Source organism: Pongo pygmaeus, chromosome 1 (genome assembly GCF_028885625.2).
Source record: "Pongo pygmaeus isolate AG05252 chromosome 1, NHGRI_mPonPyg2-v2.0_pri, whole genome shotgun sequence".
In the NCBI taxonomy this organism is placed as follows: domain Eukaryota; kingdom Metazoa; phylum Chordata; class Mammalia; order Primates; family Hominidae; genus Pongo; species Pongo pygmaeus.
In genome coordinates this window covers 184,798,948-184,823,621 of record NC_072373.2, presented here as the reverse complement: position 1 = coordinate 184,823,621, position 24,674 = coordinate 184,798,948, and the positions used below count along the sequence as shown (strand labels likewise).

Genomic DNA, 24,674 nt, shown 5'->3' with positions numbered 1-24,674 from the left:
CAATTCTCATGCCTCAGACTCTCGAGTAGCTGGGATTGCAGGCGCCCACCACCACACCCGGTTAATTTTTGCATTTTTAGCAGAGAGTTTCGCCATGTTAGCCAGGTTGGTCTTGAACTCCTGACTTGAAGTGATCCACCGCCTGGGCCTCCCAAAGTGCTGTGATTAAAGGTGTGAGCCACCGCACCTGGCCTCACAGAACTTTTTAAAAAGATGAAAGATGGCCGGGCGTGGTGGCTCACACCTGTAATCCTAGCACTTTGGGAGGCCAAGGGGGTTGGATCACCTGAGATCAGGAGTTCGAGACCAGCCTTGCCAATATGGTGAAACCCCGTCTTTACTATAAATACAAAAATTCGCTGGGTGTGGCGGCTGGCACCTGCTACTTGGGAGGCTGAGGCAGGAGAACTGCTTGAACTCGGGAGGTTGAAGTGAGCCGAGATCACGTCATTGCAGGCTGAGGGAGACTCTCACAAAGAAAAACAAAACATGAAAGACTAGACTAGAGGGGAAATCAAGATTCTTTCTAATATGAGATGTCAAGCATGTGCTCTGGAGCTCAAAGGGGAGGTGTGTTCTACTGGTAGAATTTTGGTAATTGTCAGTATCTGGTAGACAACATTTAAAGTTTGGGAATAGGTGAAATCTAAGGAGAACATAAAGATGGAAAAGTTGGCCAAGCATGGTGGCACACACTTGTAATCCCAGCACTCTGAGAGTCTGAGGCAGGCGGATTACGAGTTCAAGACCAGCCTGACCAACATGGTGAAACCCTGTCTCTGCTAAAAATACAAAAATTAGCCGGGTGTGGTGGTGCACGCCTGTAATTCCAGCTACTCAGAAGGCTGAGGCAGGAGAATCACTTGAAACCGGGAGGCAGAGGTTGCAGTGAGCCAAGATCACGCCACCACTGCACTCTAGCCTGGGCAACAGAGCGAGACGCTGTCTCAAAAAAAAAAAAAGGAAAAGTTTCCAAGTCTTGTTTATTTCATTACTCCTTTTCTACCTGTTACTTTTGACTCTTCAAGGTCAAATTACTCTCTAACTTAAAAAACTAATTTTTTAGGCACTACTAGTCTCTTTCCACCATCTGCCTCAGCCTCTCCTACTGGTTGCCACTCTCTGTTCCTAGACTTAGGTTTTAATTATATCACTACCCTGCTCAAAAAGTTCTGATTTCCCACCAACAATACGACAGGATTTAAATTCCTCAGTCTAAGAGACAAGAAATAAGCCTTTCCCCCACCCCTCAAAAACCAGTCTAAAAAGTCTCCTTTAATACTCTATCTGGAAGTAATCCCTGCCTCTGAAAATGAAATCTTCAAACACTTTTTTTTTTTAGACGGAGTCTTCTGTCACCCAGGCTGGAGTGCAGTGGCACTCACTGCAACCTCCACCTCCCAAGTTCAAGCAATTCTCCTGTCTCAGCCTCCCAAGTAGCTGGGACTACAGGCGCCCACCACCATGCCCCGCTAATTTTTGTATTTTTAGTAGAGACGGGGTTTCACCATATTGGTCAGGCTAGTCTTGAACTCCTGACCTCAGGTGATCCGACCACCTCGGCCTCCCAAAGTGCTGGGATTACAGACGTGAGCCACTGCGCCCGGCCTCAAAGTACTTTAATTGTGCCTACTAAGCCACTAACACTCACTTCTTCCAGAACACACACAGCATGTATCTAGCACGGTACCATGCATATGGTAAGGATTCAAAAGTTTAATAAATTTTTATGAATTATAATAAAGCAAGGATGCAGAGAAATTAGAAACCTCATGTACTGCTGGTAGAAATGTAAAATGGTGAAGCTACTGTGAATAACTGGTTAAACACTGAGGCACCATATGACCTAATAATTCTACTTCTAGGTATATATCCAAGAGAAATAAAAACATGTCCACACAAACACTTGTACGTGAACGTTCACAGCAGTCTTATTCACAATAGCTACAAAGCAGAAACAACTGATGTCTATCAATAGATGAATGAACAAAATACTGTATATTCACCCAACAGGCTATTATTCTGCTATAAAAAGGAAATGAAGTACTGATATAAGCTACAACATGGATGAACCATGAAAATATTACGTTAAATGAAAGAAGGCAGACACAAAAACTGTAAACTGTATTATTTCACTTATATGAAACATCCAGTCTCACAGAGCTAGAAAACAATCAGTGATTACCAGGGACTGGGAAGAGGAGGGAATGGGGTGTGGCTGCTTAATATAGATGAAAATTTAGTTTGGGGTAAGAAAAGGTTCTGGAACTACATAGTGGTGATGGTTGCACAACGCTGAGAATGTACTTCATGCCATGGAATTGCACACTTTTTCAATTGGTTATGATGGTAAATCTTGTATTTTCCCATAATTAAAAAAAGTATAATAAAGCAGTCAATGTTAATATTAAATACAAACATTGCCCTACATCGCCCATTCTTTTTCAGATTACATAAGTACTTTTGCTCCCTCTCTACAAACTCCCTGTATCTGAATACTTGATCCAACCATTCATTCATAAACATTTGTCAAATATTTTACCTCTTCAAAACCTCCAACTTGTCGGGCACCTCATATGTCAGGCGCACTATTCGGTACTTCACAACATGACCTAATTTTATATTTTATAATTAAGTTTATACTGCTAGGAGAGCACCTCCCTGGCCAAGAGCCTTATCTCAATTACCTCTACTTCAGGCTCCTTTTACCTAGATACAACACTACCAGTGCTCTTGGCTTCAACCACTCATTTTCTCCAGAGTCCAGTAGCATCATCAATTTACTCCTGGTAACTTCAACTTCTATTTACACTGAGTCCACTTAATTAACAAAAAACTGTACCCAATTCTCCAAATTAAAACAAACCCCCTTCCTAGAGCCTGTATCTTGCTCCAGGTATATCCTTTATGTGCTTTACCCTCCAGTTTTTTGAGACAAAGTCTCATTGTAGCCCAGGCTGGAGTACAATGGCTCAATCTTGGCTCACCACAACCCCCACCTCTGGGTTCAAACAATTCTTGTGCCTCAGCCTCCCGAACAGCTGAGATTACAGGCATGTATGACCTGTATTTTGTATTTTTAGTAGAGACGGAGTTTCACCATGTTGGCCAGGCTGGTCTCCAACTCCTGGCCTCAAGTGATCCACCTGCCTTGGCCTCCAAGAGTGCTGGGATTACAGGTGTGAGCCACGCCACCCAGCCTGCCCTCTAGTCTTAACAAAAATCTATACAGAATAATGTACCCTTATTGTCTTTATTTCCTCACTCACCCATTTATTCCTCAACCCACAGAAAATTACCTTTCTCCCACAGCTCTGACTGGTGCCCCTCTATTTTCAAAATATTCCCATTAAGTTAATCTAACTAGTATACGACAGGCATAAATAAGTTTGCAGAGAAATGGTTGATGAATGACAGTGAAGAAAAGATATGCGCTGAAATAAGAATGAATATATTTATAGTATTCAAAATACTGTAGGAATATTTATGAATTTTTTTAAGTACCTAATAAATTAAATTGCACACTTAAAAACAGAATACCTAGCCAGGTGCAGTGGCTCACGCCTGTAATCTCAGCACTCTGGGAGGCTGAGGCAAGCGGATAACTTGAGGTCAGGGGTTCAAGGCCATCCTGGCCAACATGGTGAAACCTCATCTCTACTAAAAATACAAGAATTAGCCGGGCATGATGGCACACACGTGTAATCCTGGCTACTTGGGCAGCTGAGGCACAAGAACTGCTTGAACCCGGGAAGTGGCAGAAGTTGCAGTGAGTCGAGATCACACCACTGCACTCCAGCCTGGGCAACAGAGCAAGCCTCTGTCTCAAAAACAAAAACAAAACAAAAAAACCAACACAGAACACCTGCATCTACATATTAGGCTGAACAAATGTTCTTGAGGAAGTTAATGGCTGATGTAATGCCCTAAACTTGAAAAACTTCACCAGCCTAGGTAAAATAGGGAGACCCTATATCTACAAAAAATTTAAAACTTAGCCAGGTATGGTGGTGGGCGCCTACAGCTACTTGGGAGGCAGAGGTGAGAGAATCGCTTGAACCCAGGAATTCAAGGTTGCAGTCAGTAGGCTATGACTGTACCACTACACTCCAGTCTGGGTGACAGTGAGACCGTGTCTAAAAAAATAAAAATTAAAAGCTTCACTTAATTTCAATACATTCTCCATCTGTCATTGATACACCATTTTAATTCTGTCAAAAGCATAATTTTGAGCACATCTTCAACCATGAAATAGTTTCCATTCTATCTATACTATATAAAACAATTAAAAAGCATTGTCCTCTCTGTAACACCATTTAAGTTTGGCTCAAATACAGAGATTATTCTTTCTTTTTTTGGAGACAGGTCTCACTCTGTTGCCCAGCCTAGAGTGCACTGGCACAATCATAGTTCACCATAGCTTCAAGCTCCTGAGTTTAAGCAATCCTCTTGCGTTAGCCTCCCAAGTAGCTGAGACAACAGGCGCATACCACCAACAGTGGTGGTAGAGATGGAGGTCTCACTATGTTGCTCAGGTTGGTGTCAAACTCCTGGCCTCAAGGGACCCTTCTGCCTCAGCCTCCCGAAGTGCTAGAATTATAGGTGTGAGCCACTGCGGCCAGCCCAGGGATTTAATAGAGCTATGGGAAAGTCTAAAAGTATGCAGCATCTGACTTTTGACCAGCCTTGTTTAATTTTGGCTCCATAAACAAAGTGACTTTAAGTAAAAGAATAACAGACATAGTTTAGTCATTTGAAAGTCTTCTTTGAGGTAAAGGCTTTTGGGTATGACCCCCCCCCCCAACAAACCCCTGCCAAAATTGAGAAAATGACTAAGTAACATGATTTCATAAATTAATTGGATAGTTTACAATCTGTGTATTCCACAAAATAGAAAAAGAATGTAGTTCTCAGCTAAGGGATCATTAAAAATAATTTTTGATGGATTGTGAAGTGATTTTTAGCGAATACAAGGATTCAAAGAACTGAGTGGCACTGATCAAACAGTATGTAACATTCTTAGAACTTATATCCATAAAAATGAAAAACATAAGTTGGCACAAAACTGAACTCCTTTTTAGTATTTCCCTGTATCACTGGTCATCAATCTATCTTTATCTGTCTCCCACTGATCCCAAGCACATAGAACACTATCTGGAACATAGCAGATAAATATTTCCTGAATGAGTGTATTAATAAATGCTTTGGTGACTAGTAGGGCAGTACATCTTCAACTTCACAAGGTAATGTCATAATACTTCTGAACAACGTGTAACCAACTTTCACCATCAGCAGCAGCATTTTAAGCGTTCCATCTGCTTTACATCTTCAACCAAACTACATACGGCCAGACTGGAGGTTATTCTTTGCTCTGCTGGTAGGTATAACATGATCACCTACTGTGGTCTTTTAATCTATTTATCAGGTCCTTTGTACTTCCCTTTTTATAAGACACCTATTCTTTTTACCATTCTTCTTTTGGTTGTTGATCTTGTTTATTTAACGCAAGAGAATAAATCAGGTACGAATCCTATGATTATATTAGTTGCAAATACCTTTTTCCACTTCATGGGTTATCTTTTGATTTTCTTCCCCATGTCTTTTGATGAGCACACGTTCTTAATTTAGATGCAATCAAAGCTGCTGGTCATTTCCTTTATGATTCACATTTCTGTGTCTTGTTTATAACAGCTTTTCTCCAAAGTCCAAACAATTTACCTATATTGACTTCTTAGTTTTAAGTTTTGTCTTTCACATTTAGGACTTCAATCAGTTGGAAATGATTTGTATACGGTATGACACCCAGGTCCAATTTCATTCTTTTCCATATGAAAAAAAAAACAAAAACAAAAACAAAAAACTGTCCCAGAAGTATTCTTTTTCCACTGATTTATACAGCCAGCTCTATCATAAATTGTTTCTATATATGTATGGATCTGCTTCCAAATTTATGTTCCATTGGCTTATTTACATATTTCTACACTACTACCATATGACTTTTTTTTTTTTTTTTTGAGACGGAGTCTCGCTCTGTCACCCAGGCTGGAGTGCAGTGGCGTGATCTCGGCTCACTGCAAGCTCCGCCTCCCAGGTTCACGCCATTCTCCTGCCTCAGCCTCCCGAGTAGCTGGGACTACAGGCGCCCACCACCACGCCTGGCTAAATTTTTGTATTTTCAGTAGAGACGGGGTTTCACTGTGTTAGCCAGGCTTGTCTCGAACTCCTGACCTCAAGTGATCCGCCCGCCTCGGCCTCCCAAAGTGCTGGGATTACAGGCGTGAGCCACCGCGCCCGGCCTATCATATGTCTTAACTATTATACCTTTACAATAATATTCTGATATGTATTAGAGCAAGGCCATCTCCCCTCATAATATACCTATAGAATGCCTTAGCTATTCTTGGCTCTCTGGCTTTTTTTTTTTTTTTTTTTTTTGAGACAGTCTTACTCCATCACCTAGGCTGGAGTATAGTGGTGTGATCTCAGCTCACTGCAACCTCTGCCTCCCAGGTTCAAGCGAATCTCGTGCCTCACCTTCTCAAGTAGCTGGGATTACAGGCGTGTGCCACCATGCCCAGCTAATTTTTGTATTTTTAGTAGACACGGGGTTTCACCATATTCCAAGCTGGTCTTGAACTCCTGGCCTCAAGTGATCCACCTGTCTGGGCCTCCCAAAATGCTGGGATTACAGGCTTGAGCCACCATGCCCAGCCTCTCTGGCTCTTTAATATTAATTTTAAAACAGGCCAGGCACGGTGGTACATGCCTGTAATTCCAGCACTTTGGGAGGCTGAGGTGGGAGAATCGCTTGAGCTCGGGAGTTCAAAATCAACCTCAGCATCATGGTGAAACCCCATCTCTACAACAAAGAAAATACAAAAATCAGCTGCATGTGGTGGCTTGCACCTGTAGTCCCAACTACTCAGGAGGCTGAGGTGGGAGGACTGCTTGAACCTGGGAAGCTGAGGCCGCAGTGAGCAGAGATGGCGTCACTGCACTCCAGGCCTGGGTGACAGAGCGAGACTCTGTCTCTAATAATAATAATAATAATAATAATAATAATAAATAAATATATAATTTTTAAAACAACTGTCAAATTTAAGGGGGAAAATCTTGTTATGACATTGCTTGGAATGGCAATAAATCTAGACCAAAATGGGAGAACTGACATCTTCATAATAAATCTTCCAAATCATGAGCATGGTCAATTTCTTATTTAAGTCTTCTTTAACATCATCAAATAAAGTTCTAAACTTTTCTCCATAAAGATGCTATATATCTTTTTAAAAAGATTTATTCAGGCCGGGTGCGGTGGCTCACGCCTGTAATCTCAGCACTTTGGGAGGCCAAGGCAGGCAAATCACGAGGTCAGGAGCTCGAGACCAGCCTGGCCAACACTATGAAACCCTGTCTCTACTAAAAATACAAAAAATTAGCTGGGCATGGTGGCAGGTGCTTGTAGTCCCAACTACTCGGGAGGCTGAGGCAGGAGAATCACTTGAATCCAGGAGGCGGAGGTTGCAGTGAGCTGAGATTGTGCCACTGCACTCCAGCCCAGGCGACAAAAAAAAAAAAAAAAAAAAAAAAAAAAGATTTATTCTTAGGTACCTTATATATATTTTTTGATGCTACTGCATTATTTCCTTTAAATGGCTGTTTACTGCTGGCATAAATTATATCCAGCAACCTTGCTAAACTCTCATTAATTCTAATAATTTGTCTATAGATTCCACAAATAATGAGAGACAGAAGAACTCTTTTTATACACGTTAACTTTTAGGTGCCTATCAGACATCGAAGTGGAGATGTTAAGTAGATAGCTGGATAAGAGTCTGCAGTTCATAACAGAAATACAGACTGTAGACCAATTTTATTTAAATCCATGGACCCAGATGAGATCATCAACAAAGTGAATGTAAAAAGAGATGGAACCTTGATATATAGCTTTAAAGATTGGGGAGACTGAGGAAAAAAACCATCAAAGTGTGGGGACCCAGAAGCTAAGCAGAAACATGTTTCAAGAAGGTAGAGTGACCGTTTTCAAATGTTATTAAATAGGATAAAAAGCTGAGAACTCATCACTGGATTCACATGGAAGTGTCGGTGATGATGTTGGATAGGGGAGGTGGTGAAAGCCTGATTCCAGTGAGTTCAAGAGGGAAGGAACTGGAAACTAAAAGTACAGACAACTCTTTTGAGAAGTGTTGCTGCACAAGAGAAAAGGAGCATGTAGGCTAGAAGGGGATGTGTGGTCAAAATAAGTTTTTTACTGCACTGATAGGAATAACCCAGTAGAGAAAGAAAACAATGCAGCTGATACAGAAAACTGCTGAAACATCCTTCAGTTCAGATGGGTGAGATGTGATGTACACAGTGAAGACTGGCCTTCAACAGGCTCATGAATACTTCCTTTACAGGAACGGGTGGGAAAGCAGAACACGTGGGTACTAATGCAACGAGAGCTTGGAAGGTCTACCCTGATTGCTTCTACCTTCTCAACTAAGTAGAGAGCAAGACCTTCAGCTAAAAGTATGGGTAGGTGCAAAGGAGTTGAGGGGTGTGAGAAGAATTAAAGTGTGAAACTGAAGAATGAACTACAGAGATACAGTAGAGCTTCCCAGCAGAGTAAGGGCCCACACCTGTAAGCTACCATGACTTCTGACTCCCTGAAGTCTCTTGCTCTTCTCACTGACCCATACCCAATTCCCCAAATGCCAATCTAAGTTAAGATCCCAGTTCTTGCTGGGTTCACAGCAAGAACTGTCACCATGTGAACCCAGTTCACAGTCACCCATGAAGCTGACTGTGGTTGAAAGAGACACAACCATGCTTTTAAATACTTGTTTTCGGCTGGGTGTGGTGGCTTATGCCTGTAATCCCAGCACTTTGGGAGGCTGAGGCAGGCGGATCACAAGGTCAGGAGTTCAAGACCAGCCTGCGCAATATGGTGAAACCCCATCTCTACTAAAAATACAAAAAAATTAACCAGGCGTAGTGGCACATGCCTGTAATCCCAGCTACTTGGGAGGTTGAGGCAGGAGAATTGCTTGAATCCGGGAGACAGAGGTTGCACTGAGCCAAGATCACACCACTGCACTCCAGGCCAGGCAACAGAGCAAGACTCCGTGTCAAAAAAAAAAAAAAATTTGTTTTCTACAACAAAGAACCCTAATCAATATACTCTCAAAAGTCAATGAAAGCCGGGCACAGTGGCCCAAGCTTGTAATCCCAGCTACTCGAGAGGCTAAATCACGAGAATCTCTTGAACACGGGAGGGGGAGGTTGCAGTGAGCCAAGATTGTGCCATTGCATCCAGCCTGCGTGACAGAGCGAAACTGTCAAAAAAAGAAAAAGTCAATGACTTGTGAATCCCCAACTTCAATGGCTTACACTGTTTACATGTTCCTTAGAAAAACCCATCTTAAATCCCCTGATTTCCACAACATTGCATCATTAGACCAGCAGTTCTCAAACCTGGATTACATCAAGCTAAAAAAATTCAAAAGATGTTTTAAGGACTGACACAGGATTGCCTATTTTATTTGGATAAGTAGAAGACTAAAAATTTTAATATCACAATCTCATTAAAGACAGTATGTCATAAAAGACAAATCTTGGAAAAAGGAACAACTCACCTTAAAAAAAGTTAACAATCTTACATTGATAATATTCACAAAGGGCTGAAGTCTTTGTCAGAGAGCAGCAATGAGTGACAACCACTGTATTAATATATCCTGATCTTCTCCCTACCCTGTGATTACAGATGGTCCCTAACTTACGATAGTTCAATTTAAGATTGTTCAACTTTACAATGGTGTGAGGTGAGAAAGCAACTCAACAGAAACCATACTTTGAATTGTGATCTTTGCCCAGGCCAGCAATATGCAGCACAATATTTTTGTGTGATGCTGGGCAGTGCCAGCAAGCCATAGCTCCCAGTCAGTCACAAGGGTCAGACAACAGTAAACAACTGATACTGTACAGGGCATGTGTTGCCAGATGATTCTGCCCAACAGCAAGCTCATGTAAGTGTTCTGAAAACGCGTAAGGTAGGCTAGGCTAAGCTATGATGCTTCGTAAGTTAGGCATATTAAGTGCATTTTCAACTTAACGTTATTTTCAAATTACAATAGGTTTATCCAGATGTAAGTCAAGGAGTAGCTGAACTTTTTTCGGACTCTTCCTTTCTCTTGTCAATGTAATGGTTCTTTAAATGCTTCCATGTAGTCCTTTTCTTGTTTTTCTGTGCTCTTCATTATCTCATCAATTTTCAAGACTTCAGGTCTCCAAGTGAGTGACTTAAATTCTTACTTCATCACTTTGGGAGGCCGAGGCGGGCAGATCACAAGGTCAAGAGATCAAGACCATTCTGGCTAACATGGTGAAATCCCGTCTCTACTAAAAATACAAAAATTAGCTGGGCATGGAGGTGCGTGCCTGTAGTCCCAGCTACTTGGGAGGCTGAGGCAGGAGAATCGCTTGAACCCAGGAGGTGGAGGTTGCAGTGAGCTGAGATCGAGCCACTGCACTCCAGCCTGGCAAAAGAGCGAGACTCTGTCTCAAAAAAAATAAAAATAAATACATAAAAATAAAAAATAAAAAATTCTTGCTTCATGGGCCCATCACAATGCATTACACTTAACCATTTTATGTATTTATCTCCCTTACAAATGGGACACACTTGGTAGGGATTAAAAGCAAAGGTGATTATCTCTATCTTTTTATAGATGGAGTCTATTTAGTGGGTGCCCAATAAATGGTAATTTTTTAAAAGTGTTGACAATTCTATAAATTAGTATCCCCTTCATCTTAACTGTTCTTTTTTGAGACAGGGTCTCACTCTGTTGCCTAGGCTGGAGTACAGTGGCACAATCACAGCTCATTACAGTTGACTTCCCAGGCTCGAGTGATCCTCCCAGCTCAGCTTCCCAAGTAGCAGGGACTACAGGCACCTATCACCACGCCTGGCTATATTTTGTATTTTTTGTAGAGACAGGGTCTTGGCCATGTTGCCCAGGCTGGTCTCAAACTCCTGGACTCAAGCAATCCACCAGCCTCGGCCTCCCAAAGTGCTAGCATTACAAGCATGAGCCACTGTACCCAGCCTTCTTACTGTTCTTAAGAGCTATCCTTGAGCATTCCTTATTCCTTAAACTGCAGATCCTAAGACTATAGTATGTTTATCTTTAAATATTCACTAACCCTAATATTGCTTTTCAAAATCTCATGATTTGAAAACCACACAGGTTTAAGGGACTTCCTTCAAAGGACTGTATAACCTTACAGTAGTCTATATACTCATTTTCTATCTGTACATAGTTTCCCTCCTAAGTCCTCAACAAGGAGAACTCAAGGGTTATTAATGCCTTCCTTCTTTTATTTCTAATTCTTAACAGAAAAGAGCCCAAAGCCATTTTCTACTTTAGTACTACTTATTTTATCTCGAGAGGAGAGAAATTCTTATTTAAGATTTTCTGAAGAATATGAAATTTGAACAAGTCTTTCAATGAACCAAAAGGGGACATAAGATATCTTAAGATTTTTTTTTTTCCCGTACAGCATTTCTGTCTATTAAGAAAATACTTGGGGCCAAGCACAGTGGCTCATGCCTGTAATTCCAGCACTTTTGGAGGCCAGGGTGAGCAGACTGCTTGAGCCCAGGAGTTTAAGACAAACCTGGGAAACAGGGCAAGACCCCATCTCTACAAAAAACACAAAAAAATTAGCCAGCTTTGGGAGGCCGAGGTGGGAGGATCACCTGAGGTCAGGAGATTGAGACCATCCTGGCTAACACGGTGAAACCCTGTCTCTACTAAAAATACAAAAAATTAGCTGGGCTTGGTGGCAGGCACCTGTAATCCCAGCTGCTCGGGAGGCTGAGGCAGGAGAATCGCTTGAACCTGGGAGGCGGAGGCTGTAGTGAGCCGAGACTGCACCACTGCATTCCAGCCTGGGCAACAAGAGTGAAACTCTGTCTCAAAAAAAAAAAATTAATTAAAAAAAAAAATAATTAGGCATGGTGGCACATGCCTGTAGTCCCAGCTACTTGGGAGCTGAAGTGGGAGGATCACTTGAATCCGGGAGGTCTAAGCTGCAGTGAGCCATGATTGTGCCACTGCACTCCAGCCTGGGTGACACAGACAGACCTTGTCTCAAAACAGCAACAACAACAACAAAGTACTTGGCCAGGAACGGTGGCTCATGCCTGTAATCCCAATACTTTGGGAGGCCGAAGAGGGAGGATCACTTGAGCCCAGGAGTTTGCCATCAACCTGGGCCACATGGCAAGATCTCTACCAAAAAAAAAAAAAAAAAAAAGGGCCAGTACAGTGGCTCACGCATGTAATTCCAGCACTTTGGGAGGCTGAGGCAGGTGGATCACTTGAGGTCAGGAGTTTGAGACCAGCTTGGCCCATGTGGTGAAACCCCATCTCTACAAAAAATACAAAAATTAGCCACGCATGGTGGCATATGCCTGTAGTCCCAGCTACTCGGGAGGCTAAGACAGGAGAACTGCTTGAACCTAGGAGGCGGAGGTTGCAGTGAGTAAGCTGAGATTGCGCCACTGCACTCCAGCCTGGGTGACAGAGGAAGATTCGTCTCAGGAAAAAAAAAAAAAAAAAAAAAAAAAAATTTTAGCCAGGCATAGTGGTGGTGTAGTACCAACTACTTGGAAGGCTGGGGTGGGAGCCTGGGAAGTCAAGGCTACAGTGAGCTGTGATGATCATGCCACTACACTCCAGCCTGTGCTACAGTGTGAGACCCTGTTTCACAAAAGCAAAAACAAAGAGAAAGTACCTAATACTGTGGTGATTAGCATGGAATATGTAAAGTCTATTATGGAGTCTAATAAACAAAATCCCTGTAGTGGCTAGGAAAAGAAAAAAATATAAACGAACAAAAAATTGTACTTCTATCACAAATTCAACGACAACAACGGGATTTCTGTACCCGTAAGAGGTGCATGAGAGAAATCATGTGAAGTGCTATAACGTAATATAAAGCACAATATAGAACATTATCTCGAATTATTCACTAATTCATTCTCTTAAAACCTGAATCAAATCATGAGACTATTTTACACCTATCAAACTCGCAAAAGAAATTCTGACACATAAAGTGTTAATGAAGATGAGGCATAAAGAATTCTCATATATTGCTGATTAGAGTGTACACTGGCACACAACCACTTTGGAAACTGGCAAACAAGTTGTAAAACCTCTATGATCCATTAATCCTAATCACCCATGACCCCAAGAAATACTGATAACATCCTACAACATGGATGAACCTTCATCCATTATGCTACATGAATGAAGCCAGACACAAAAGACCACATGGTATATTTATATGAAACATCCAGAATAGGCAAATCCAGAGAGAGAGAAAGTAGATTAGTGGTGGTCTAGAGCTAGAGAGGAATAAAGAATGACTGGTAATGGTTACAGTTTATTTTGGGATGATGAAAATGTTCTACAGTTAGTACCAATGGTTGTACAAATCCAAATATACTAAAAACCACTAAATTGAACACTTTAAATAAGTGTATTTTGTTATATAAATTACAGCTCAATGAAGCTATTCCCCCAAAAATTAAGACCAACGATTGATAAAGGACTGGGAAATCCTTCGCCACCAAGGTAACACCATGCAAATTAGTTTCTTGTTCTAAGGGGAAAGATTGTTTAATATATAGATAGGACTACCTTAGTAAAGAACCAATCTTAGCATTACAATGTCTTTTGTGATACAATGCAAAATGAGGAATTGCTATGCTGTATTTTAGCCAACAATGTTTAAAGGTGAATCCATCAATCTGTCAGCTATAAACTTTAGAGAAAAATACAGGAATTAAAAAAAAAAAAGCTAAATAATACCATAAGGATGCGATCATACCAAACCACTCTAGGGTAAGTGACACAGTCTCAAAATCAGTGTCACTGAAAAATAAAGACTATACTACACTAAAAAGATAGAGATAAATTAAACATTTGCAACAAGGTCCTGAATCAGATAATGGCTTGGATAGCTAGCTGTAATAAACATTTTTTTGGATCAGCTGGAGAAATTTGAATAGCACCTGGGTATTAGAAGAAATGATCATTTACTCACATGGAAAGTGGGTATCACCAACTAAAAAAAGCAAGTTGATCTCATTTAGTAAAATAAAAATAGAAACCTAAATATATGCGCTTAGATGACAATCTGGAAAAAAATGCACCGAGTTGTTAACAGTAGTAACTCCTGTGTGATGGGAATGCCAAGGCTTGATTTTTGCATATCTATATAGTCTAATATTCTACATTACCCTTACACTGCTTCTGTAATAATAAAAAGAATCACACGGAGAGTTTTAATAAACCACTGATGTCCAGGCCTTACCCCAGATAAATTTTAAAAGGTTGAGAACTATCACTTTTGAGAATTGGGGCAGATAAAAGAGAAAATTGTCTGACAAGGTTTAAAAAGGAATTTATCAGAAGAACCCTGGGAATTCAGAGAACGAAGGAGAGGCTCCCTTGACTTGGCAAACACCAAAAACCAAAGGAAGCTAAGCATTCAAAACCCCTGCCAAGGTCATGCCACAGGAAGAGCCTGCTTAGGAAACTGCTCCAGCTAGTAATGCCACCACCAACAGCCACTGGAATGAATTCCAAACGGTCCTTGCATCTTTGCATCTCTCACTTCTGGTGCAAGTCCCCAAAGTGAAGGGCATCTGACTGGCACAGCTTGGGTAACATGACCCAGCTCTAGCTGCCAGGGGTCCAGCACAGAAAGTTTATCTACGTGGTATGTGTATGTGTGCACCCAACCTTTCCAGCATCCTCTCCCAATAAGATTCACAAAAAAGCAATACCGGAAGGGGGCTAAAATGGTAAACAGACAAAAGAAACAACAAAGGATCATTTTAAAGCCCAATTAGTAGAATGTCCAACACAGGAATCCTGCCAGTCTTGCCATTTGGAATCAACTTGAATTACTATGCCTTCTTCTACTTCATTGTTCCAAAAAAATTTCCTAAAAAGTAATTTTAGGCGAGGCACAGTGGCTCATGCCTGTAATCCCATCATGTGGGGAGGCAAAGATGGGAGGAATTGCTTGAGTCCAGAAGTTCAAGACCAGCCTGGACAACAGTGAGAGACTCTTATCTATACAAAAAAAAAAAAAAAATTAGCCAGGCATGCTGGCGCACACTTGTATTCCCAGCAGGGCGGGGGGTGGGGGCCCAGGATGGAGCTGAGGTGGGAGGATCACTTGAGCCTAGGAGGTCAAAGCTACAGTGAGCTATGATCATGCCACTGCACTCCAATCTGAGCAACAGAGCAAGACCTTGTCTCTACAAAATAAATAAACTTTTATCAGTTTCAGCAGCACCAAAAGGCTGTATTTCCCTATGATTACAAGTAAACAGGCTATCTGTAACATTTTCAAAACTATAGTTTTTTTTAAACAATTGAGTGATTTAACAGTAGTGACTAACAGATTGAGACACGCCTTTTTTTTTTTTGAGACAGGAGTCTCGCTGTGTCACCTAGGCTGGAGTTCAATGGCACAGTCTTGGCTCACTGCAACCACCACCTCCCGGGTGAAAGTGATACTAGTGCCTCAGCCTCCAGAGCAGCTGGGATTACAGACATTCACCACCACGTCCGGCTAATTTTTGTATTTTTAGTAGAGACAGGGTTTCACCATGTTCACCAGCCTGGTCTTAAACTCCTGGCCTCATGTGATCCGCCTGCCTGAGCCTCCCAAAGTGCTGACATTACAGGTGTGAGCCACCATGACCGGCTGAGACATACTTTTTTTTAAAAAAGAATCATTTTACAAGCATCTCTAAAAATCTCTTCTCAAGATAAGCTTCGCTTCCAATGCAAATATTAATTTTTAAGTTAGAATAGCAAATTCTGGACCTAGATGGCTCTGTCACACACTAGCTGTGTGACTTTGAACAAGTTATTTCACGTCTTTTTGTCCCAAATACCTACCTAATTTGGAGACTCTTGAATTGTTGATTAAATGAGTGAATGTATATAAAGTGTTAAGAGTAATGCCTGGATGTTGTTCCCTGCAAAAAGAAAAAAGAATAGTGCCTAGCCTACAGTGAGTATACCATAAGTGCAAATAATAAAATGCCTAATAGTAGGAGTGTAGAAAATAGGAAAAAAAATTCAATTTTGAGAAATTTTCAGATTGAATATGCTGAGACAACTATTCCTTAGTAATCAAAACCAGGAAATAAAAACACTGAAAACCCGTGATACTTGGCTCAATTTTATAACAGAATAAATATACAAGTAGGAAAAAAAAAGGCAGGAAAGAAACTACCTGGAAAAGTTAATACTGAATTGGGCACCAAAGCAAACCAAACACTCCACTTTACATAGCATCTCAAACGAGAGTAAATAACCCATAAAGTTATTCTATGTTGCCCAACAGAGAAATTGCAAAAAAAGATACAGATGAGAACCACTGAACAAACCAGAAAATAAAAATCCCCAAATACACAGAATCACCTAACAAATTTAGTCTTCTCAGTCTTCTCTATCTCCAAATCAAATCTCAATCTAAGCCTCTATATCCAACTACCAATTTACAACGAATCAAGAAAATCTAGAATGTGGGAAACTGCAGGATGAATGACCTGGTTTCTTCAACAAAGTACAAGGAAAAAAACTGAGGAGAAATATGCAAATTAAGGTATTTAAAATGGCAGCCAATTGCAGTTTGTGGGACCTAGATCTTGATTCAAATAAATTACAAAAGTCAACAGAAAAGTAGTATCTAAGAAAGAAAAACACCACTCCGTGTGCAACTCATCTGTGCAGATTTCACTGAATTTCATTGGATTGGTGTGTAAAAGGATGTTCAATACAGACAACTTCTCTAATAATCATGAAGTTCTTACCATCAGACATTATTTTAAGAATTCTACAAATATTATTTATTACAACAACCCTAGGAGAAGGTACTATTATTGTCCCCATTTAACAGATGAAGAAACAGGCAAACAGTCTCATTTAAGTAATTCACTCAAAGTCACAAAGCTGTAAGCAGCAAAGCTGAGATTCGAACCCAAATGGTCTGGCTACAAAGCCAACCGCTGATTACCATACTATGCCATTTCTCTGTGTGCTATGGTGGAAACTATGCTTTGGAATCACAGAAAGCAGCCCAAATCTCCATCTCTATGTTACCGAAATTACCTAACTTCTTGGAACCTCTGTATACTCTCTTGTAGAAGGGTTAATATCTACTTCTTTAAATAGTAAGGAATAATAAGATTACATAATTGACTCTATTACAGCATCTAAGTTTATGAAGCCCACAATAAATGGTTCCTACTGCCCTTCCTGCCATACATGGTAAGACGAATTAAAAAGTAGAAAAATTTACAAACAGCACAAAAACTGGAAAAGCTCTACTTTCAAATTAACTAAACAGCCCCAAAACCAACTTTTCTATATACTTATAAACTTTAAAGACAGCAATAATTCAGACAATAATTTCTTTATATACGAAACTTTTAAACTTAAGCAGAAACAGAGTTTGCAAGCTCAATTTAAAGTATAGCTAAACTTAACCAAATGAGATTTTTCTGGGGGAAAAAAACTTACTCCACACAAATAGACCTACTGCTCAGAAAAGGATACTAAAACTTTGTTCATTCTTGTGATTCTCTAGCCTGACCTCTGGTTAACAAAGGGCAAAGTGGTTTTTATCTTAGAAAAGGAAGGTGAACTTAATGAGTTTGTTAAAATCAACTCCTTTAAGAGTAATTGCTTTTTATATTATCCTCCAACTATTAAGTATTATCTGTTAAACCGTAAAGCTCTTTGTTTTATGGTCATCTAGATACTCCCAATCCCTAGTTTCTTAACAAAAATAAATGATTGAGCTGTTTTAGCTGAAAAATGATTCAGCTAACAGATCAATTATTTGGCTTAGTAAGGAAAAATAATAGGCTCTTTTAAATGTTTGCCTAGCACATTTGAAATCACCTATAAAAATTCAATTTACATAACATTAGAAATATATCTACCTCAGTTAAAGTATACCTGTGGACAAAAGTTCAGTTCCTCTTACTGAACTATTTTTCAAGTTTGATTATAGGCTGTTTGAGGCAGATTTCAGTGGGAAATAGGAAACACTGAGTCTGATTTAGAAGTAACTTGGGCAATTAGGTCTCTAACAGCACAACCACGTATTAAATTCCAGACAACAGCAACTACAGCCACTTATGAGGTGGTATGTTATTTTTCCCCTCATCTATCTGAACAACCATAAATACACCAAAATTTGCCTTTCCCATTAGTTTTTTTTTTAGTTGGAATCCTTTAAAATTTTGTGTGCCTTTCATCTTTTAGACCAACAGTCTTACTTTCATGTTTAAAGGCAGTGACCATAACAGTTAAGTTAAACACAACAACACAACAACTTAGATTGCCTAAATTTGAATATAGGCTTTTTTTTTTTTTTTTTTTTTTTTTTTTTGAGAGGGAGTCTCACTCTGTCCCCAGGTTGGAGTGCAGTGGCGCGATCTCGGCTCACTGCAAGCTCTGCCTCCCGGATTCATGCCATTCTCCAGCCTCAGCCTCCCGAGTAGCTGGGACTACAGGCGCCTATCACCACGCCCAGCTAAGTTTTTGTACTTTTAGTAGAGACGGGGTTTCACCGTGTTAGCCAAGATGGTCTCCATATCTCCTGACTTCGTGATCCGCCCGCCTCGGCCTCCCAAAGTGCTGGGATTACAGGAGTGAGCCACCGTGCCAGGCCTGAATATAGACTGTTACCTACTAGCTGGATGAGTCTCTGGACTCCTTTTCCTCAACTACAAAATAGGGTATAAAACAATATCTACTTAGACCTGGCACTGTGGCTCACGCCTGTAATCCCAACACTTTGGGAGGCCAAAGTGAGCAGACTGCTTGAGTCCCTGAGTTCGAGACCAGCTTGGGCAATATGATGAACCCTCCCCCTCCTAACAAAATACAAATAAAAAAAAAATGAGCTGGGTGCGGTGGCACGCACCTGTCGTCCCAGCTACTAGGGAGGTTGAGGTGGAAGGACTGCTTAAGTCTGAGAGGTGGAGGTTGCAGTGGGCCAAAATCACGCCACCGCACTCCAATCTGGGTGACAGAGTGAGACCCCGTATCAAAACAAAACAAAACAAATGAACCAGTATACTTATAAAAGTAAACAACAAGCTGGGGGCGGTGGCTCATGACTGTAATCCCAGCACTCGGGGAGGCCAAGGCAGGCAGATCACCTGAGGTCAGGAGTTCAAGACCAACCTGGCCAACATGGTGAAAACCCATCCCTGCTAAAAATACAAAAAATTAGCCAGGCGTGGTGGTGAGCCCCTGTAATACCAGCTACTCCGGGGGCTGAGACAGGTGAATCGCTTGAACCCAGGAGGCGGAGGTTGCAGTGAACAGAAATCAAGCCACTGCACTCCAGCCTGGGCGACAAGAGTGAAACTCCGTCTCAAAAAAAAAAAAGAAAAAGAAAAGAAGGAAAAAAAAGTAAGTAACAAATACAAAGCACTTTAAACAGCAGTCAGTCCCTGGCACATCAGAGTTATAACCATAAAATAAAGATACGCAATCTTCTGAAGTATGATTCACGATTGTGTCTTATCTTTAACTCAAAATTAAAAATGAATTATAAGCAGAAATGTGCACCAGATTTCTTATCAGTCTAAATTTAAATGGTTGACTGTGTCCTCCTCAGCTAAGCATTTTAACAGCTTAGAGCAATCTAGTAAATTGAATTCACCCAAAATAAAGAGGTTTCCCCAAGAGTTCCCCCCACACCACAAATTAAGAGCTCTGATAAAGACACCATCCAGAATCAATTGAATGTTTATATTAACATGTACAAACCACTGAGTACTCCCCCAAAAAAGTAAGATCTCACTCCAGTTTAGTAGTTAACAGTGACAAAACACAAAGCAACTAGCTTGTAATTTCTATTAAAAACTTTAAATATTATTCCTGTAAAACCACCAAAATAATTTAACAAAAAAAAATCCTAGGGGTATTAACAAAAACCAACTTTTGTATTTGAAAAAACGTCAAAAGGCACATTGAAAACTGACTCCCTAGGAAAGATGACAGTTTATTTTACTATTAATTTCAAAGTTCTCATTCACAATTAGCATTTCACTCTTTTATCTTTTAAATAGATACAAGCTTCAGCACCTTTCCAAATACTGAAATTTATTGGTTTTGGTTTCCAATCTATGACTTTTTGTTTAAACTTCTGGATCTATCGATTCAAAAAAAAAAAACAAAAGACAGTCTCTTGTTCAAAAGGGCACGACAATCAGGCACTCCATACCTAAAGTATGTTTTCACTTGTTAAAATGTCTTACACTATTCTAGTAAATATCTCAAACTTAATAGCACCCTAATTTCCTTTCAAATATTGGATATAAAAGACCTTAGAAAAGATCAGCAGTCTACTAAGTTACAAATATAAGTCTAATGAGGAGTAACTACCAGTCACTTTACTTTTGGATAAGGTTTACACAAGAACATGACTTACTACTAAACTAAAACATGAACCACTATTATTAACTCTGTATTTTTCTGGTAAGCAATAAATATCAACGTTAAAAATATTTCAACAAATATGACAAGCCAACTTCAGAGAACAAAGTTGGCAGATAAAATTGACACCACAGCACAATTTCAAAACTATAAGCAACTATTAAACACACACACCACCGCACCGCACCCATTCTTATGTAAACTTTTGGAATAGTCAACTTTGTGAGCCTCACCTTTGTTTTCACCTAGCATAAGGAGAGTTAAAGGTGAGACACCAATTGCAAAAAACCAAAATATCAAAAGATTCAGTTAATGTCCCCACAAGGGAAATGACTAAAATCTTTAAACGTTAATGTATTTAAGTAATCGAAGGGCAGGGCACTTCCCCAAGCTACAGCCATTTTAGATTCAGACTGTCTTTCGAATTTCACGGGTTGGGGAGAACTAGATTTAAAACAAGAGAAAAAAAATAACACTTAAAACATTTCAGGATCGACCAGCTTTCCCCACCTCTCCAAGGAAAGAAGGTTGGTTGATATTGGATACACTCAATCTAAACGAAAACACCTCGCTACCACAGAGAACCGGAAAGCTGGGGGTTAAAACTTTTTTCCCCTCAGATATCCAACATTTGACTTACACTTTTTCCTCCTTAGCTTTTCCTTTGAAGGAAAACAAAAGCCCTTAGCTCTCATTTCAAGAAGGAAAGAAAAAACCCGTAAGCCAAGTCACTCAACCAGCACCAAGCCGGATCGCCTGGAGAGGAGCCAAAGAGCCGCAGGTGAGCGTTCCGACCCGACGACCGAAGTTAAAGTAGGAGCGCTTTCGCGGAGCCCCGGCGACGCTCGCGTGCAAAGCTCCATGCACGGGGGTGGCGGGGGTGCCGCGTCCGAACCACTTGACCCGTGGGCTCCGCTCGCCCCTCTCGGGTCGGACCTACACCCAACCACCTGTGTGGGAGCTTCTTTCAACTAGTTTTAACAGCCGGTTGGTTAGGCACCGGGCGGAGCCCCGCGCCAGAACGACTCCAAGATCTCCTACTGCCCCGTTTCCCAAACTCCCACTCACCGGGCAGCGGCGGAGCTATGGCCAGGGACTAGACGCTGCGTCTGAGGACGCGTCCCCAGCTCGTCGGCCCGGCAGAGGCGGCTAGTCCACAACCATAACAAAGCTCTTCCCAAAATGGCTGCCCGGCCCACAAGGTCCAGGAGGGGCAGAGCGGGAGGAGGAGGAGGAGCGACGAGCAGCACGGCCCTCCCCTCCCCCGTCCGACTCCGCCTTACACACGCCCACCTGAAGAAGCGCATGCGCAAGAGACCTGCTCCGGCGACCCTGCCGGACGCCAGTTCCCTAAGCTGCCAACGTTCGGCCTCCAGAACGACGGTTATGCCCTGCCGCGCCCCCGGCTCCCTTCCTCGCCGCTTGAGGCGACGCGTGGTCGCCTCTGCCCCCTACAGAATTGAGTCCTCTGCCTTTCCTCGTGCCGCCTGAGGCAGGGACAAGCCTAATTTACTACGCCCCTTCTAACCCCCCTGCTCACTTCCAGGGCCTGGGCGCGTATTAATGAGTGGGTGGGTATGCATATGTGTATCCCTTTTTTCTTCACCCTCCCACAGCCCGCCCCTGGGCCAGTGCGCGTCCCGAAACTACCTCTACAAGGACTTGCAAACCGGTTTCGGAGGAACGTGTGTTTTCCGGCCCTTTCCCACCTTCCGCTCCTTACTTCACGTGTGCGCGTCGTTGAGACTCCAGCCCCCAGCGGGCCACACGGCCTGGCCCCGGAGGCTGCGCGGCTGCGTCGGCCGCGCTACCCGCTGGGAGTAGTAGTTCTGGAGCGCAGGCGTCACTCCCCCGTCCCAGCGAAGGGTGGGATTCCGGCGAGAGCCTGCGTTTGTGACAGTGCCGTTTCTCCTACCTGAAGTCTCATTGGGTATCGCACTACTGGAAGGGGCGGCGCTGCCATGACAGAGATGGCAATAAAACTGAAGGCCTAGCTCGACTAAAAGCTATTACTATTAAGGAAGACTTCGCTGTAGTTCCATCCGGCACGGAAAGCTAAACCGTGTAATGGCTGGCAACCAGGAAGCTAGACTACCTAGAATCCGGAGGATTGGAGGGACTGGCCAGCGTGGGCCCCTGAGATCTCGTATTACATGTCTTCAGCTTTATCCATAGACACGGAAGGACACTAAGATTGCCTGGTGCCATTTCCTGTGAAACAAGTCTAGATAAGAGAAGGGACTTGCCCAAGGTCACATAGCCAAGAAATAAAGCCGAGGGCAGCAGGAGAAATGATCAGACTTTCCGAACCACCCCCAAGCCTAGGGCCCTTATCACCACACCTTTCATGGAAGTGAAAATCCTGCTCTTGTGCTCTTTAACCCTTAATGAAGTTTCTAGGTCCTAGCAAAGAAAATGGATGTAAGAACTGGGCTTTTTCCCCCTCTAAATGATAGTAAAGGGCCGTAATGCAGAGTGAGATGTGTCCCCATAGGCCTTATAAACCCTGTTTTGCAAAGTAAAACATAAGTTCCACAGATGGCAAGCAATTCCAGGTCACACTGGGCCTAAAATCCCAAGTCTCACCTTCCTTCACCACCATCATTCTGAGATTGTTTCAGTACTTGCACTCTACTTTCCCGAACTCTGTGGGCAGATTCTGCTGCCTGGGAGCCCTGGAATAGAAAGTCAAGGGCAGTTCAACATCTGGATTCAACTAGAAATTAAGAATGGCCCCCAAACAGAAAGCCGGGCCTAGGAACCAGTTAGCGCAGGTGAAGTCCCTACCCGGACTCATTTTTTTCAGCCCTCAGGAAGTAGGGGCCTCTCTGAATCCACTTGCCGGAAGTGCCTTTCCAGTGGACCTGGGCTATTGTTGCGGTTGTTTTCCTTCTCTCCGTGCAACGCTGGCAAGTCTCAAAGTCGCCACAGGTGCAGGTTGGGATGGGAGGCACCAAGGGTTGGTAGTAAATTTGCGACGTTGGGATGGGAGGGCACCAAAGTTTGGTAGTAAATTGGAGACGCGGGCACTCTCGGGCAGGGTTTCCCGAAGACACTGGCGTCTAAACCCAGCCTTCCTTTCTCAGAGGTCAGTTTGAAGCTGGCAGTTTGCAGTCTTCCCACCAGGGCAATGGGAATATTGAGCTTTTTCATTTATGTTAGGAGGATTAAGCTTTTGAGCCTCAGTCCTTAATCTCGCATCACCTGCCGTCCCTGGACTTTAGGTTATCACTTTTTACCACTAGTTGGAAAGCACGTGCCACAGAGGAAAGGGAGTTTCCAAAGGTGGGGGGATGGTTGAGATTTTAAATGGAGTGGTCTGGAAAGTCCTTACGAAGAAAGTGATTTTGAACAAAAGTGATGGGTACGCTCTGCGGGCATTTTGGTCTGGGGCTCAGGTGGGTGGGTGTGGGTGTGATATAAATTCTACTCGGAAGCCCAGGATAACTTACCTCCCTACTTGCTTCCTTAAGTATAGCATGAAGACATTAACTGGTATACAGGATTTCTTGACCCAGCCCTAAGATCTGTGATCAATAAATTAGTTCAATCGTTTTTTTTTTTTTTTTGAGACGGAGCCTCGCACTGTCGCGTGGGCTGGAGTGCAATGGCGCGATCTCGGCTCACTGCAACCTCCGCCTCCCAGGTTCAAGTAATTCTCCTGCCTCAGCCTCCCTAGTAGCTGGGATTACAGGTGCCTGCCACCACGCCCAGCTAATTTTTTGTATTTTTAGTAGAGACAGTGGGGAGGTTCACTATGTTGGCCAGGCTGGTCTCGAACTCCTGACCTCGTGATCCACCCACCTTGGCCTCCCAAACTGCTGGGCTTACAGGAGCGAGTCACTGCGCCCTGCCCAATCGATTTTTTAAAATTAAGCAGCAACTGTAGGTTTTTTTAGACATCTCATTCTGGTTAAGAATGAAATCGTCAGATCTAGATCCATATTATCATTCACCTGTTTTTACTGGCTGCTTACATTAGAGTTTTTAATCAGTCCCTCCTGTGTAAAGTGCTTTGTGTCAGGGACGGTTCTCAGCTATTTACATGTAGTAACTTATTAAGTGTTATATCAAGCTAAGTGGCACACACCTGTAATCCCAGCACTTTGGGAGGCCGAGGCA

General features: G+C 42.2%; 1 protein-coding gene across 2 annotated transcripts in view; it reads right to left on the bottom strand.

The window, feature by feature from the left end:
* Positions 1 to 22,383, bottom strand: part of GPBP1L1 (GC-rich promoter binding protein 1 like 1) — a 59,675-nt gene extending 37,292 nt beyond the window's left edge. The window contains exon 1 of one of the 2 annotated variants that reach the window (XM_054489973.1): positions 22,203 to 22,383. The gene's annotated coding sequence lies outside the window, so the exon portion shown is untranslated. Of the gene's footprint in view, positions 1 to 21,620; positions 21,859 to 22,202 lie in introns of those variants that run through there. The other variant, XM_054489965.2, reaches the window with a different exon arrangement.
* Between the last annotated feature and the right edge of the window lie 2,291 nt (positions 22,384 to 24,674).